Source organism: Microtus oregoni, unplaced genomic scaffold (assembly GCF_018167655.1).
Source record: "Microtus oregoni isolate MIOR12 unplaced genomic scaffold, Mior012 000016F_ref0000370, whole genome shotgun sequence".
NCBI classification, from domain to species: Eukaryota; Metazoa; Chordata; class Mammalia; order Rodentia; family Cricetidae; genus Microtus; species Microtus oregoni.
In genome coordinates, this window is record NW_024543075.1 from 17,996,696 (window position 1) to 18,009,405 (window position 12,710).

Sequence of the window (12,710 nt, forward strand, 5' to 3'; positions counted from 1 at the left end):
CTGAACACAAACACAACCTTCCTCTACAATGTTTCTGCCGACTTTACCATAGGCAGCAGTTCTCAACCTTTGGGTCTCAATCCCTTTCACAGGGGTCACCTAAGACCATCAGAAAATACAGATGTTTGCATTATGATTCATAACAGCAGCAAAATTGCAGTTATGAAGTAGCAATTATTGAATTTTATGGTCGGGGTCACCACAACATGAGGAACTGTATTAAAGGGTCATAGTAATGAAAAGTTTGAGAACCACTGCACTGAGGGAACCTGGAACATTAACACGCAGGGCTGTTCCCTCAAGGGAAGAAATGCTACACCTGTTACCTGCCCAGAAGGCTGGAAGCAGGCATGTTTATCAGCCCGGTTACCTGCCCAGAAGCCTGGAAGCAGGCGTGTTTATTAGCCCGGTGACACTGGCTCCATCTGTTTGACTAGAGACTTGCCTCCACTCTCCAAGAGAGTTGTAAATTTGTTTTTCTGTCTTTAGAACCCATCTTTATGGACTTCACAGAGTGTCAGTGTAACCATTCTGATCTGTGTTTAGCTTACTTTGTTCGTCAAGGAAATTTATGTGTGCTTTGTTGTGTACACAGGATTGCAGGATTGGGTTAATTATCAGCAGAATAAGTTTTCACCAAATTGCACTGTGCTTAACTATGTTTGAAATAAACTCCTTGGGGTCAGACTTTATCTAAGTTCGAACCCACACTGGCTACCGAGCCATGCTGAACTGAACAGCTGTCTTGCCTCCCTTGGACGTCTCTCTACAGGACTGTGAAGGTCTCAGAGCCCCTGCACTTTGCAAATGCTATGTTAGCCCTGATTCATTCCCCCTAACTGTAGATGAGATTGAGGGTGGAGGGAGTTGCCTGTGTGTCCCAACTTGACAGACAGCCAAGGTGTTGACCCTGAACTCCTGCCCTCACCTCCCAAGTGATAAGATTATGAATACAGGCTACCTCACCCAGTTTATGTGGTTCTGGGGATCAAATCCAGGGGTCTGGACTCTGCTACTCAAGCACTCTACAAACTAAGCTGCACCCCCTGGTCTACATAAGAATTACTAAGATAGCCAATAACAATTATTTCCACTTCTGAGGCTAGAGGGGTGGCTCAGAAATAAAACACATGGGTCCTCGGCCAAGGGAGCAGGATCCAGCTAGCAGCATCCACATGGCAGTTCAGGACGGTCTGTGACTCCAGTTCCAGGGGATCCAGCTCACTCTTCCGGTACCCACATGTGTAGGCAAATACAGGCGAATCCCACAGCAGCCCGTTCAAATGGGTGTCTGGGATTTATTAGGGAAAGACTCACAGGATATAGCCGCTGAGGTCTTCTGCTCTGTCTGGAGATGAATGGACCAGCAGTCTGATCTCTGACCACCACGTGAGAGTGTGAGAGCCTGCCCCCTCTTTCTTTTAAAGCAGTTACATCAGCAGACAAGAAACTCCACGCGTCTATTGGGCCAAAGAGCCCAAGGTCATGGATAGGGCAAATACCCACTACCCTTCCCCTTTTTGTCTAAATAAGAAACTTCTAAACAAAACTATATACAATAAGAACAACTATTAAGTTTTGTCCAGGAAAGGGTAATAACATACATAAAAATAGAACTGCAACCAGCAAGAGCAACATCAAGAAAGAAACACTTGCTTAATGTCTAGGCTAGGGGCTGGAGAAATGGCTCAGCAGTTAAGAGCACTGACTGCTCTTCCAGAGGCCCCAGGTTCAATTCCCAGCACCCACATGGCAGCTCACAACTGTCTGAAAATCCAGTTCCAGGGGATCTGACGCCTTCACACCAATGCACATAAAATAAAAATAAATCATAAAAAATTTTAAAAATGTCTAGTCTATAGGTAATTGGCAAATTACAGATTATTCCAACAGCTGTCCTATCCTGAGGAGTCTAAGTCTTGTACCTAAAATACCTTAGTGAAGATATGAGAGGACAGTGACGGTGACTATCTAGTCTTTAACCCCATCAAAGTCCTGAGAAGGAAAATAATATTACCTGAGTAAGAAGGAAGTACAAGCAAGTGACTTCCAAAAGGTACAAGAAATGACAGAAACAACTGGCTCCCTCAACAGTCACCTAAAATCTCTCTGCAACGTTGGGGCAGCCAACTTTGGCTATAGGCGTAGAATATCTGACAGACCATTTTCAGAAGCAGGAAAATTCAAAAGACTGTCCTACCCTGTCTTGGCAAGGTTCAGCAATTGCTTTTCCTTGTATCCTGCTTGTCCAGTTTGGACAGTGTGTTTACTGTCACAGTCAAGGCAAGCGCAGTTCTTTGTCCAATAGGCAGTCATGCCGAGAAGAAAACAGGCTCCATGTGGGGTGTCTCTAGTGCCCATCATTCTCTCGGGAATAGCTTAGTGCTGCCAGGAGCAGCCATGTCTCACGTCAACAGAGTTCTAAATTATTAGAACATTTAATTAATTAATTAAAAAATAATTGTTCCCTTGCTGGGCAATGGTGATGCCCGCTTTTGATCCCCAGCACTTGAGGAAGAGCTCTGGGAATTCAAGATCAGCCTGGTCTACAGAGCTAGTTCCAGGACAGCCAGGACTACACAGAGAAACCTTGTCTTACAAAACAAAACAAAAACACCACTTCCTGACAGTATACATCCTACAGTAAGTCCTTCCTTTCTTGAAACCTATTATGAGATCAAATAACAATTCCCAAATCCTGTAGTAAGTTCTCCTGAACATGTGATTGACTAAAATATGAGCCCCTATGGTGCTCTCTTTCTTTTTTCCTTTTTGTTTTGAAACCTCTTGCTACTTATTCCCAAACACTATGGCTTATTTTTTTATACTTATTTATTTATTATGCATACAATATTCTGTCCAGACCTCATTACAGATGGTTGTCAGCCACCATGTGGTTGCTAGGAATTGAACTCAGGACCTTTGGAAGAGCAGGCAATGCTCTTAACCGCTGAGCCATCTCTCCTGCCCAACTATGGTTTATTCTTAATGGTCTTTGGTTATAGGCATTGCCAGAAACAGAGGGTCCATAGAGGTTCAGCTGAGCCCTCACTACTGGGATGGGGACTCTCAGCTTTCGTCACAGTGGATGCTGCTGGAATCTGTTTCTCTTTAGGTCACCAGTCCTTTCTTTTTTCTTTCTTTTTTTTTTTTTTTAGATTTATTAATTGGTCATTCTGCACACCAGAAGAGGGCACCAGATCTCATTCTAGATGGTTGTAAGCTTCCATGTGGTTGCTGGGAATTGAACTCAGAACCTCTGGAAGAGCAGCCAGCGCTCTTAACCTCTGAGCCACCTCTCTAGCCCCTGGGGCACCATTCTTAAGATTAGAAGTTAAGGGGGGCTGGATAGATGGCTCAGTGGTTAAGAGCATTGCCTGCTCTTCCAAAGGTCCTGAGTTCAATTCCCAGCAACCACATGGTGGCTCACAACCATCTGTAATGATGTCTGGTGCCCTCTTCTGGCCTGCAGACATACACACAGACAGAATATTGTATACATAATAAATAAATATTTTAAAAAAAGAAGTTTTTACTAAATTGAACTTTGATATTTTGTCAGAATCCATAAACAAAATGTATCTTTTATTGTTGCTCTTGTCTCTTGGAATAAAGTCTCCTTGAGCCTTTTGGTTTTTATCAGATTTTCATCTTTCCTTGGTGAGATTATCCTCTGGGCTTCTGTGCCAGTTCCTGATGGCTGTCTTCTTGCTATTCACATGTAAGGCATTCAGGTGTGGCCAAAGCATCATAAGTGCTTTCTCTATGGTGACTGAACTGTACTTGTCCCTCCAAGAAGTTGAAGGCGATCCAGATATGGTGGTGCATGACTATAACCCCAGATCCCAGATACTTGGGAGTCTGAGCCAGGGGGTGTAACTGACTCTCTTGGACTGCCAACCCCCAAATCATGATACAGAGACTTATTAATTATTCATGCTCGGCCTTAGTTTAGGCTTGTTTCTAGCTAGCTTTTTTTTTTTTTAACTTAACCCATTTCCATTCATCTGTGCGCTGCCCCAAGGCTAGTTTACCTCATCCGTGTACTGTCTGTCCTGCTTTCCTGCTTCCTCTGTGTCTGGCTGTCGGGCTCCCCTTTTCTCTCTGCCTGCCAGCCCTGCCCATCCCTCCTCTGCCTAGTGATTGGCTAGTCAGCTTTTTATTAGACCAATCAGCTTTTTATTAACACCTCTATATAGTTAAACAAATGCAGCATAAACAATAGTAACACATCTTCACATAGTTAAACAAATGCGATACATATTTACACAGGTAAACAATTATTCTACAACACAAATGCAACACATCTTTACATAGTTAAACAAATACGTTATTTCACGGGGTTGGGGGGCCGGGGTCTCAAACTCAAGGCCTGCCTGGGCTTTACACAGTGAACTCAAGGCCGACCTGATCAATTTTGGGAGACTTTGTCTCAAAAATAAAAATGAAAATGAAAATGCAGATGTCTCTCAGGGTTATAACACTTGCTTAGAACATTCAAGGCCTTGAGTTCAATCCCTAGTACTGCAAAAAGTTGGACACACCGCCTTCACTGGAAATAGACAGCTGGGTAACATCTCAGAAACACACACACACATACGAGAGAGAGAGAGAGAGAGAGAGAGAGAGAGAGAGAGAGAGAGTCTAGCGTTCTATTGCTATGAAGAGGATGTGACCAAGGCAGCTAACTTAGAGAAGAATTAATTGGGGATGTGGTTACAGTTTCAGAGGGTTAGTCCGTCATCATCGTGGTGGGGAGCAGGTAGCAGGCACACAGGCAGGATGGTGCTAGAGAAGAAAGTATCTGAGAGCTCTGCATGCCAATCCACTGGCAGCGGGCAGAGAGAGACCCTCAAAGCCTACTCCCAGGGACACACCTCCTCTAACAAGGCCACACTCCTGATCCTTCCACACAGTTCATCATGCAAATATATGAGCTTATGGGGACTATTTCTATTCAAATTGCCATATATGATATGTCTGTATACATATACATATATATATAAATAAAATTGTATGTGTGTTTTGTCTGCATGTCTATATGTGTACCACATGCATGCAGTGTCTATGGAGGCCAGAAAAGGGCATCAGATCCCCTAGACCTGGAGTTACAGACTACCATGTGGATTCTGGGACTTGAACCTGGGTCCCTGGAAGAGCAGCCAGTGCTCTTTTTTTTTTTTAACTTTATTTTATGTGCATTTAGTATGAAGGTGTCAGATTTCCTGGAACTGGCGTTATAGGCAGATGTGAGCTGCCATGTGGGTGCTGGGAATCGAACCCTGGTCCTCTGGAAGAACAGTCAGAGCTTTTAACCACTGAGCCCCATGATTCTGAGTCTTTAACCAGGTCGTGGAAGTGCAAGGTTTGACACCATCTTCATGGGTCCTCATCTCACGTAAAGGTGGCCAGGACCTGCTCCTGCAGGCTGTTGCTGGCTTCCCTTTCATTCTTTGTACTAACATCTCAGATGGGCTAGGTAAGGGCTCTATCTCTGGGCTCAATCCACAACTCCACTTTATACTTCTGAACTCACTCTAGGCAGACCGTGAACTTTTGATCCTCCTGCCTCATCCTCCAAAGAAGATGGGACTTGAGGCTTCTTCATCGAGCCCAGTGATCTGCACATTTCTCACGGTTATATTAACATGTGTCCTAATCTCTCTAAGTACAGAGTTGCACCAGGGACAATTTGTAATTCCAGTGGCCACTTGGGGGAACTTTTGATAACAATACGATAATTTACTTGACAGATACCCCAAAACCAAAATGGAAGGGATCTAAGGATATTGTCTTGATTGTCAAAAACAGAGATACTTTGTTTAACATGGTTAAATTTTCATTTGACCATTAATAAGTTCTGGCTTCTTTTATGTTTTGCATTTTGGATTTTGAGAAAGGGCTTTGTGTAATCCAAGCTGGCTTTGAACTCAGCATGTGGCTAACACTAGCCTTGGTCTCCTGATGTCTGCTTCCCTTGGCAAGTGCTGGGGTTTTAGGCCTGCAGCACTGTGCCTGGCATAACAGTGCCTTTTCAATCTGGGTCTTCATTAAACGTTAAGTATCTGAGTTACTGCTTGGTTTGGTTTTGTGGTACCGAGGAAAGAATCGTGGGTGTCACACATGCTAAGCAGTTGCCCTAGCACTGAGCTACCCCCAGGGGGCAGAGACTTGTTTAGCATGTTCTAGCCCAGCATCACAAAAATAAATAAATGCCTCATCGTGTTATTATATACTGCAATAGTAATACAGTGTCACTCGGTGTATTAAAATTTGGGTTGTTTTGGGGGGGAGTTTTTTTTTTTTGTTTTTTGTTTTTTTTTTTTTTTAGCAATTCAAATTGGTGTCCTCTTGTTGAAGAGGGAGATGGTTTTAGCCTTTTGGGATGATAGCCTCATCTTCCCTGAAGTGTCCGCCTCTCACTCTTGCTGTCCTCTCCTCTGTCATCATCCTCTCCTTGAAAGCTTTCAAAACAAACTAATAAAAAAGTGTTCAATTGGATATGACTGCTCTGGGAAATCTAGTCCAATTAAACAGTCAAGGATGCCTACAGGAAATCAACGATACATTTCCAGATGTGTTCTCCGTGGGCCCTAGCATAGGATGCCTACAGGAAATAAATGATACATTTCCAGATGTGTCCTGGTGGGCCCTAGCATAGCTTTTGTTATTCGCTACAAAATGAGAAAGACCTACCCTGTTGAGGCAGACAAAATAGTTCTCGGCATTATCTAGTTCTTTCGGGTTTATTCTATTTTTTGAGGCCAGCTGGCCTGGAACTTGCGATGTCGATCAGGCTAGGCCTCCAACTTGAAGGAATCCTCTGTCTTTGTTCGCCATGAGCTGGGATTGCAGATTTGTACTATGCCTGGTAATAATTTGTTTTTTTTTCCAATTTAAATCACATATAAAAATAATTCAGTACAATATCTTTATATAACATCAAAATTAATTTTCCATTTTTTAAATTTTTGTATCTACGTGTGGGGGGGCGTGGGAGAAGTCTTACTCTGTAGCCTCTGGTGGCTGGTGTCACAGACCCACCTGTCTCCCAAGTGCTAGGATTAAAGGTATTCACAAAGCCTACAAAACAATCAGCTTTCAAGGACAAATTTATGATGCCACTTGAGCACAAAAGCTCAATTCTCCCGAGCAAAGGTGAGTTTGGCCCCTCCTCCCTCTCTTGCCCCCCCATCAGAGGACTATAGAATGACAAGGCCTAGCCCAAATGCCAGCTCCTTCTCCAGAATGGTGAGAAATACATCTATCTCTTTTCATTATAAATTACCTAGGTTGTATGCTTTTATAGCAACACGAAATGAATTAAGACACATAGCTTTTATATATTGCTTACATTAAAGAAAAACATATATATCTGTATACTCCTAAAAAATAATAATGCATGCCATTTTTTGGTTTAGAGCAAATGTGTATATACATGTCCTATACATGTTTGTATGCATGTGTATTTGCATGTGTGAGTACAGGGTGTATATGTAAATGAAGGCCAGAAGTTGATATCTGGTGTCTTTCTCAATTTCTTTTATTGAGGCACAGTTTCTTGGTTTTTGGGGTTGTTGGTTTTTTGTTTTTGTTTTTTGTTTTTTTTGAGACAGGGTTTCTCTGTAGCTTTAGAGCCTGTCCTGGAACTAGCTCTTGTAGACCAGGCTGGCCTCAAATTCACAGAGATCTGCCTGCCTCTGCCTCCCGAGTGCTGGGATTAAAGGCGTGCACCACCACTGCCTGGCCAGTTTCTTGTTTTATTGTTGTTATTTTTGGTTTTTGATAGTTTTTTTGTATATATATATATATGTATATATGTTTGTGCACATACAGATACATATTCTTTAATGCTGGGGATACAGATCGGTAGTAGAATGTGTGTATAATATGTAGAAGCCCTGAGGTTCCATCTTCAACACTGGAAGAAGAAAAAAGAAAAAAAAAGAATGAAATTTGAATAAACATGTCTACTACAGAGTTTGAATCAGTAATAAAAACTCTCCCAACAAAGAAAAGCCCTGGACTTGATGTCTTCATTGGTGAATTCTAACAATAGTTTTCAAACTTAAAAAAAAAAAAATTTTTTTTAAGGATGCGGGAGGTACTCAGTGTTAGTCTTGCCAAGTATGTATGAGACCCCAGGATTTAATCTCCAACACCATAAAACAAAATAAAAACCTTAAGCAGGCCAAGGTGGCGTGAGACTGTTCTCAATGATAGGGAGGCAGAGAGAGGAGGGCCAGTGCAAGTCTAAGGCCAGCCTGGGCTACCCAATGAGTTCTAGGCCAGCCAGGGATACATATTAAAACTCTGTCTAAAACTGTGTCATGGTGGCGCATGCCTTTAATCCCAACACTCAGGAGGCAGAAGCAGGCAGATCTCTGTGAGTTTGAGGCCAGCCTGGTCTACAGAGTTAGTTCCAGGACAGGCTCCAAAGCTACACAGAGAAACCCTGTGTTGAAAAATCAAAAAGAGCAGCTGGAAAGATGGCTCAGTGGTTGAGACTGCCCCTCCAGAGGACCCAGGTTCAATTCCCAGCACCCACATGGCTCACAGCTGTCTGTAATTCTAAGATCTGACACCCTCACACAGACACAGATGCAGACAAAACACCACTGCAAGTAAAAATAAATAAATTTAAAAAAACAAAAAATAATACATGTGCTGGCTAGTCAACTTGACACACAAACTAGAGTCCTCTGAAAGGGAGACAACTGAGAACATGCCACCGTAAGATCCAGCTATAAGGCATTTTCTTTCTTTCTTTTTTTTTTAATTCTTTTTTTTTCCATTTTTTTATTGAGAAAAGGAGAAAAAAAAAAAACAAGTTTCCACCTCCTCCCAGCCTCCCATTTCCCTCCCCCTCCTCCCACCCTTCTCCCCCTCCCCCCACTCCTCTCCCCATCCCTCTCCAGTCCAAAGAGCAGTCAGGGTTCCCTGCCCTGTGGTAAGTCCTAGGTCCTCCCCTCTCCATCCATTTCTAGGAAGGTGAACATCCAAACTGGCCAGGCTCCCACAAAGCCAGCAAAACCCCTATAAGGCATTTTCTTAATCACTAACTAATGTGGAGAGTGGAGGGTGGGGAGCAGCCCATTGTGGGTGGGGCCATCCCTGGCCTGGTGGCCCTGGGTTCTGTAAGAAAGCAGGTTGAGCAAACCTTGGGGAGAAGCCAGTAAGCAGCACCCTCCTCTGCATCAGCCCCTGTCTCCAGGATCCTGCCCTGTTTGAGTTCCTGTCCTGACTTCTTCAGTGATGAACAGCGATATGGAAATATAAGTCAAATAAACCCTTTTCTCTCCAACTTGCTTTTTGGTCGCAGCAATAGAAACCCTAATTAAGACAATAACACTAGTGTAGGGTTGGAGAGATGGCTCAATGGTTAAGAGCATTACCTGCTTTTCTAAAGGTCTTGAGTTCAATTCCCAGCAACCACATGGTGGCTTAAGGCCATTGGTATACACAATAAATAAATAAATCTTTAAAAAAAAATAACACTAGTGTAGACTTTTCAGACCTTAGCTGCTTCTCTGTTGCCCTGCCCCCATTTCCTAATCCTGCTGGCAAGCAATCTAATAGCTTCAAATGCTTCAGAAGATAGAGCCCTTCCATAGGTCCCTTCTTAAGTTTTCTTTAGGCATTTAATTCCAAGCTTTTGTATTGTAAAAATTGGACCTGAGCAAAAATGCTTCTGCTGAGATCTTTATAACCCTACTCATAAAATCTAGCCTGGGCTTGGCATGGCAATACGTACGCACTTTTAATCCCAGTATTTGGGAGGTAGAGACAGGCAGATCTCTTGAGTCCAAGGCCAGAGAGTGTTCCAGGACAGACAGAACTACAGAGAAACCCTGTCTCCAAAATATAAATAAGTAGGGGCTGGAGAGATGGCTCAGAGGTTAAGAGCACTGACTGTTCTTCCAAAGGTCCTGAGTTCGATTCCCGGCAACCACATGGTGGCTCACAACCATCTGTAATGAGGTCTGGCGCCCTCCTCTGGCCTGCATACATACATGGAAGGAATGCTGTATACATAATAAATAAATAAATATTTAAAAAAAATATATAAATAAGTAAGCAAGTAAATAAAGAAAACCTAGCTTGTCAGGACTGGGAACTAATCTAGTATCTGAGCTCTCCTTGCCACAGAGGTCTGTTTTCCAGCCATGTCCTATCCTGTCCTGTCCCCGTCTCTCCACATACACCAACCCGATGCACACACACAGGTTCTTGCGATGTAAGCCAGGGTCTCACTATGTATTAGACCAGGCTGGCCTGGAACTCACAGAGATCTTCTTGCCTCTGCCTCCTGAGCTGGGATTAAAGGCGTGCGCCTCCACCATTCAACCCAGTTTAGCCTCTTCAGGTTAGGATTAGGATGATGATACCAAGCCAGACTTCAATCCCCATGTGGGGGACTGTAACTTTGAACGCAGAATGTGTCCACTGCAAAAGATGAGAACTGCCCATGCCTTTTGTGACTGAGTGACACCTAGACCTCCTCCCCACTGAAACCTATGCCCTACCTGGTCCGACTTGTTGGCAGACATCAGGCTCCTCTCTTTCCTGCTACATGTGAACATGTATGTTTGTGGTGGTTGGAAGAATCTTTTTAAGTGACCTCTTCTCCAGTGGGTCATGTTTTCATGAAAATGGTACCCGGAAATCTCTAAAATGAGGCAAGAGGCTACTCATACTGTCTCCCAGGGAGGGAGACCGAGTCCCTCATCAAGCACAGTGTGTGGGCTAACCTTCTCCAGGTAGAAATGACGCGACTGGAAAAAGGTGATCCAAAACTCATCTCTAGCTCAGCGGGCAGCACAAAGAATAGACCTTTTACTCCGAAGCTCAAAACCAATTTCCACTTACATCCATTGACCAAAGGAAAGGCACACTGCAGCTGATGCTCCCTACTGTGCCTGCATTTAGCTCAGGCAGAAGAGTCTGCGGCTTCACTGACAGAGACAGCCAGAGCTGGAGCGCTGGCTCAGTGGGGAAGGGAGTTCACTGCCTGAAACCCAAGGTGGGTGGTTCAAAACCATCTCTAACTCCAGCTCCAGAGGTTCTAAAGCTCTCCTCTGGCCTCCAAGGGACCACAAACACACATATGCATACACAAAAATAATAAATTAAAAAAAAGAAAGAAAGAAAATACAACAATCACTTGGAGCTTTTAAAAAAATGGACCCGGGACTAGGGCTGCAGCAGTATTCCAGGGCTTACCCCACTGGAGAAGCCCATTCAACTCCTAGCTCCTGCACAAGAGAAACAGACAAACTGGTTTTGGGACCCTGTTTTGCTCTTGCTGTGTTCTGTTTTTTGAAACAGGGTTTCTATGTGTAACGGCCCTGGCTGTCCTGAAACTCAATGTGTAGAGCAGGCTGGCTTCCAGCTCTCAGAGATCCACCCGCTTCTGCCTCCCTAATGCTGGGATTAAAGGTATGCGCCACCACGCCCATCAGGGGCCCTGTATTTAGGATTCCTAACTATTTTTATTTCTTTTTTAAAAATTTATTTATTTTATGCACACAAGTGCTCTACCCATATCTGATGTACACCTGCACACCATAAGAGGGCACCAGATCCCACTATAGATGGTTGTGAGCGACCATGTGGTGGCTGGGAATTGAACTCAGGACCTCTGGAAGAGCAGCCAGTGCTCTTAACCACTGAACCATCTCTCTCTCCAGTCCCTATTTTTATTTCTTGAGACTATGCACAATGTCGTTGTTTGATGATCTCTGACCAGTGCTAAAAGCAACAGAACAACCTTTGTCATGCCTAAGGGTAACCTACAAAAGAAGGAGAGGACAGTAATCTTAGTCCAACTACAAATATTAGCTTGACATTTCTGATTAGCAAAATCTTGAAGATGAGGCTGAGAGATGAGGTCCTGGCTCCATCTGCCTGACCCAGAGGAGAGACTGACAGCTTGACATGGCCTGTCGCTCTTCTCTCAGATAGAAAGTGTTCAGTTACCAGCCAGCTAGTGGTGGTGCCCACAGAGGCAGGTGGATCTCTGTGAGTTCAAGGCCAGTCTGGTCTACAGAGAGAGTTCCAGGACAGCCAGAACTATTAAAAAAAAAAAATCTCAAAAAACAAAAAGAAAGCTACCTTGAGCATAAAATTGTTCCTACTTCCTGACAGCCCCCTAAGCAGAGCAAAACCTTGTGCAAATCTCTCCTCGAAACCCAATACAAGTGAGTCCCCACAGTGAGTTTTCCTTGCCCTCTGATGCGCCCCACATTCTTAGATTATGAGCTTTCCTTTCCTAGGCGGCACAGACACTACTTCCTTTGTTCAACGTTTGGTGTGTTCCATGTGGCCCTTCACAAGACAGCGTGAACAGTGGAAACTGGGTTTTTGTTTTGAATTATACTGAATTTTTTTCGCTCATTTTTTCGTTTACTGAGACCAGGTCTCACATAGCTCAGGCTAGCCTCAAACTAACTATGTAGCTGAGGATAACCTTGAACTTCTAATCCCCCCATCTCTTTCTCGTGTGTGTGAGTGTGTGTGTGTGTGTGTGTGTATGCATACACTGTATGAAATATGAGGATCACAAGAATAACTTTGGGTGTTGGTTTCCTCCTGTTTTTCTACTGATCTATGTCACTGACCCAAAATGCAGATAAGAAAAAAAAACAAAAAACAAAAAACTTGGTCCACAACATTTTTTTAAAACTCAGGGTCTCACTATATCACCCTGG